The sequence below is a fragment of the Apium graveolens genome, chromosome 3 (assembly GCF_009905375.1).
Source record: "Apium graveolens cultivar Ventura chromosome 3, ASM990537v1, whole genome shotgun sequence".
NCBI classification, from domain to species: Eukaryota; Viridiplantae; Streptophyta; class Magnoliopsida; order Apiales; family Apiaceae; genus Apium; species Apium graveolens.
The window spans coordinates 75,002,593-75,008,592 of record NC_133649.1 but is presented as its reverse complement, the minus strand read 5'-3'; positions in this window follow the sequence as shown (position 1 = coordinate 75,008,592).

The window sequence follows — 6,000 nt, the reverse complement described above, 5'->3', positions numbered from 1 at the left end:
TGAAATTTTGTATTATACGTATGATTTCTGTTTGTTGTGATTGCTGGAACGGATCGTCGTTGATTAGAGCTTTAAATTGATATATAATTCATTAATTTTGGTGCAAGAACGGTTCGGATTAGTTGTTCGCCGGATTGTTCATTGAGGTGGCCGGTATAAGCTCGGTTCTTGCCGGAATCGGAGCTCTGTTTGTTGTTTATGGGTGTTGATGTCGGGAACAACTTGATGTGATGATTTGGAACGAAAACAGGTTAAACCCCACTGAAATCGCGATGTTTTGAGAACGAATCGGAGTGGCCGGGAGTTTGAATGCCGGCGGTATTCGACCGGATTCTGGGGAATTCCCCGAAAACGGCGGGTCTCCGGCGGCTGTTCTTCGTGACCCGCCACCCGACCCGTTTTTCTTATTAAAAACTCGGGTTCGATCCGCCTGAACCCTAACCCCTAATTCAATTTCTGTTTCGAGATTTTCAGTTTTTAAAATAAATCAAAAATCCATTTTCTATTTTTAAAAAATCATTTATTTTATGTTCAAAAATCATTTACTTATTATTTTTAATGCTAAAAATTATTTTCTTAATTATTTTAAATTCCTAAAATTATTTTCTTTTATTTTTAAAAAAATTCAATTTGATTTAATTATTTATAATTTATTTTAATTAATTATTTAAGAGTTTAATTAATTGATTAATTCGTTTAATCAATTAATTTTATTTACAAATAGTTAAATAAATGTAAATTATTTATAATTAATTCAAATAATTCTTAAAAACTATTTTTAAGCTTTTAAAAATTATATTTTGGTATTTAAAAATCAATTAATATTATTATTAATTGATTTAATTCCATTTATTTCTTATTTTATTCGTAATAATTAAGCCGCTCGTCCGTTTAATACGAAACGAACGCGTACAGACTCAGAAAAATATTACGCTTCCAATAAAAATACTTTTAAGACCTCATTTCTTTTGTATTGCAATGTCATTTGATTTGTTAGTCCACTTGAGTCGGTATTTGATCGGTAAACAATATTACTAACATGATTTCAATTCTGAATATACTGAGACATATCTTGTAACGGTCTGACTTATATGTTACATGAAATACGTGATTACGTGTTATATGAATACCATGATTACGTGCTATGTGATATGCATGATATCTGTTTACAGTTTTAAAATGTCATGATTAGTTATAAATATGGGGTAGACATAAAGACGTATAGTTACGTCGATTGAATTTGGTTCTGTCGATTGAATTTGGTTTTTGTCAATTAAGATAGTCCTTTTGTTTATAGAATCGAGTATCAAGGAGTGCGTTCAAGTGTTAGAAGGAGATTGTAGTCAACAGCTATAAGCAGAGTTATAGTAAGAGGTTATCAAGCATAATAGACAAGTATCCCTACCTTCACTTATTATTCAAGTGATGTCTATTGTGAATCCTGTTATGCAAGTATTTATATCTTCACTTATCATTCAAGTGATATTGACTCTGAATTTTATTCTTTCAATTTCTATACTATTCTAAGTTCAGAATAGTTAAATGTTTTATATTTCGCTACAAATTACTCTATACAGTGGAACATTGAATTGAGATTAGCGAATAACTAATTGTTCTAGTTATTTCGCCATCGGTTGTTGAGATAGCTCTGGACCATGAGAAATGGGGAGTTATATTGTTAAGGATGTCGTTTGATTCGACTCCTTTGATCAAAATGTTTTATGGATTGGATAAATGTGTAAGTGACCGGGACGGACGGTCCAGCGGAGGGCTATTTCTAAGTGTTATATGAAATATTATGACACAATTATGCCACAGGCAGATATATTGCCTTTTTATTTGAGTACTCGTGTTTTAGGACATGTTTCTATGAACCATGATCCAATACTATCACACGAGCTGATCAGCATGTGATAGTATGTCCCTCGGAGTTAGATTACAATCTAAAAATGATCATTTATTATTGATAGCTTGTGAAGCTTTCATTATTGATCAAACATCACTGGTTTTATCCTATTGTTCAGTTATTATCAAAATGTGGTTTATTAATTCAAGCATACACTTTATACTGCTTGTAGAGCAATTCTTTCGCTCATACTTTTTTATTATTCTAATCTTTCAGCTAAGCCAGAGCAGGCTTGAGTTCCAGGTTTGATCAGAAGTCGAATGCTTATAGATAGTTTAGTGTGTTTTCCAGGTAGTCAGGTTGGGACGCTTGAATAGTCTAGAGGTTTGTAATAAATTTGAATAAGTTGTAAAACAAATTAGACTTATGGTTTATAATAATCTTTGGTTTGTATTACTGTCTGTTTCAAACTAAAACCTGATCGATCCAGTTGTATGCAAGGGGTCATATCTATTATATTATTCCGTTGTTCCTATTTTAGTTTTGTTTATCGGTTAGTGACCCCGGGTTTGGAGGGCGTCACAGGTTGGTATCAGAGCTACAGGTTATGGTCACTGAAACAGGCTTAGGATTGTCATAGGTGAGTCATAGGAAGATCACATAAGATAGGCGCATGTAGTTTAGCTCTTATAGGATTAAGTTTAAGTTATTAGATTGGTTAATAGTCAAATTGTTTAGGTTCCTTGTTTTGTATTTAGTTCTTGGCCTTTTTGCCATTGCCTTGCTATTTTGTTGGTTTCTGAGAATGGTAAGAAGTGATGAAATAGGTTGGAAGGGGGCGTTGCAACCCTATCCACCATTTCTTGGTTTATATGAGGTTTTGAGCAAGGGTTTAAAAGGTTTGGATAATTCTTTATTAATTTTCTTTGTGTTGTTATTCTCAAGATAATAAGCAGGATTATGTGATAATCATGTCGCTTGTGTTAATATGGTAGCAAGTTTATGATATTTTGAAAATAGATAATGCTTGAGAATTTTGATATGTTAAAGAATTGCTACATATTCAACACAGTGCTTGACAGATTATTATATATATTGCTCGTTTCTTACCAGAATAATGGCACCAAAGAGGAGGAATTATTCAGGAGAGGATCGTACCGAGAGTCGTACAGACCTAGTGATTGTCCAGATGTTGGGACTGATGCAGCAGCAGGTGTTGCATCTTACGCAACAGCAGCAACAACAACAACAACAGCAAACAGCAGCACCACCTGTAGTGACTTTCAAGCAATTTCAAGCTGTGAAACCACCTAAGTTCAAGGGCAGTGTTGGCCCTGTGGAGGCCAACGCATGGCTTAAAGAGATTGAGAAGGCTTTTGACTTAGTCGGAGCAGGAGCTGAGCAGAAGACCAAGTTTGCAAGCTACTTTCTGAAGGGCGAGGCAAACTATTGGTGGGAATTCACACGAGCATTGAAAGGAGATGAGTTTGTGACTTGGGAAAGGTTTACCGAGCTGTTCCTGGAGAAATCTTTCCCAAGGTATATGAAGAATCAAATGGAGATCAAGTTCTTGAACCTGACACAGGGTGATCTTACTGTTGTTGAGTATGAAGCCAAGTTTACTGAATTGGCAAGGTTTGTACCAGATCAGGTTGATAATGATGAAAAGAAAGCAAGAAGGTTTGAACAGGGATTGAAGTTTTGGATTCAGAATAGAGTGGTCGTGTTTGAGTTGACTTCATATGTGGTAGTGGTTCAGAAAGCGATGGTGATTGAAAGTAAAAGCGACATGTCTCATAGAGAAGAGGATGGAAAGAAAAGGAAAATAGAAACCTCAGGAGGAGGTCAACAGCAAGGTAATTTTCAGGGCCGTTTCAACAGAAGGCCAGAGTTTCAAGGTAACAATAATGTGGAATTCTGAAGATGACAATCGGGAAATGGAGGACAAGGCAACCATTTTCAGAATTCAAATCAGCAGAGGCCCAATCATCCACCAATGCCGGATTTCCATTTTTGTGGAAAAAAGCACTTTGGGAATTGTAATGCCAACGTGACTTGTTTCAAGTATGGCGGGAGGGGACACTTTGCTAGTGTGTGTCAGAATCCGACCCAAGGTCAGAATTTGGGAGTTGCTTGTTATAAGTGTGGAAAGCCGGGACATATCGCCAGAAATTGCCCAACACAAGGTACGACCAGTAACACACCAAGGCTTACAGGTGCTCCATCTCAGAATGTGCCAAGGATTGAAGGACCACCAGCTCAACCCAAATCCAGAACATTCAACATGTCAATGAAGGATGCTGTTCAGAGTTCAGATGTGGTTGCAAGTACGCTTCCAGTCAACTCCATAGATGCTAAAGTTTTAATTGATTCTGGAGCTACAAGGTCATTTATTTCTCAAGATTTTGTCGATAAATTGCATTACGAAGTTGAATTATAAGAACAAGCGTTATTGATGGAACTACCTAATAAGAACCAAGTTCCCGTCGACCGAGTGTGCCCGAGGTGTGATATTGAGATAGGAGGACATCACTTTTATGCCAACTTGATACTTTTTAAGTTGGGAGAATTTGATGTTATTCTAGGAATGGATTGATTGTCAGAGAATAACGCTCAGATTGATTGTAAGAATAGGAAAGTGAGACTTCAGACCTTGGATAATAAAAAGAAGGTGATATTTCGAGGAAATAAGCAAGAGAAGAAGTTCTTAACGATAGCTCAAGCGAAGAAGTTATTCCGTCAGAATTGTGAGGCGTATTTGGCCCATGTGATAGATACCAGCCAAGAAGTTCCCGTGTTCGAAGCGATTCCAGTTGTCAATGAATTTCCAGATGTCTTTCCAGACGATCTTCCAGGATTACCTCCCGATAGAGAAATCGAGTTTGTGATTGATTTAGTACCCGGAACAGAACCAGTCTCTAAAGCTCCGTATCGAATGGCACCAGTGGAGATGAAAGAATTGGCAACTCAGTTACAAGATCTTTTGGAAAAAGGAGTGATAAGGTCCAGCATATCCGCGTGGGGCACACCAGTTTTGTTTGTCAAGAAGAAAGACGGAAGTATGCGGCTGTGTATCGACTATCGAGAATTGAATAAGCTGACCATCAAGAACGAACAAGTATCTGTTGCCAAGGATCGATGATTTGTTCGACCAACTGAAAGGTGCTGTATGGTTTTCTAAGATTGATTTAAGATCCGGATATCATCAACTGAAGATCAATCCAAAAGACATTTCGAAGACAGCATTCAGAACCAGATATGGGCATTATGAGTTTTTGGTAATGGCATTTGGATTAACCAACGCACCAGCAGCTTTCATGGATCTGATGAATCGAATATTCATGAAGTATTTGGATAAATTCATGATTGTATTCATAGATGACATTTTGATCTATTCCAAGACGGAAGAAGAGCATGCAACATTTAAGAATAGTTCTAGAGACACTGCGACAGGAGAAATTATACGCAAAGTTTTCAAAGTGTGAATTTTGGTTAAAAGAAGTACGATTTCTTAGGCACGTAATTAGCAGTAAAGGAGTGGAAGTGGATCCGTCAAATATTGAAGGCATAATCAATTGGGAAAGACCAAAAACACCAACCAAGGTAAGAAGTTTCATAGGATTGGCAGGTTACTACAGAAGGTTCGTACAGGATTTTGCGAAGATAGCTACGCCATTGACAAAGCTCACCAGAAAGAACTAGAAGTTTGAATGGGACGAAAAGTGCGTGGAGAGTTTCCAGGAATTAAAGAACAGATTAGTATCTTCACCAATACTAGTCTTGCCAGATGATCATGGAAATTTTATGATCTATAGTGACGCATCGTACAAAGGATTAGGATGTGTTTTAATGCAGCATGACAAAGTAATAGCCTACGCTTCAAGACAGTTGAAACCACATGAAGAGAAGTATCCAACTCATGATCTGGAACTGGCAGCTATAGTATTTGCATTGAAGATATGGAGGCACAATCTTTATGGAAAAAAGTGTGAGATCTACACGAACCATAAGAGTTTGAGGTATATTTTCACCAAGAAGGAATTGAACATGAGGCAAAGAAGATGGCTAGAACTGATCAGGACTATGACTGTACCATCAACTATCATCCAGGAAAAGCAAATATGGTGGCAGATGCCCTGAGTAGAAAAGAAAGG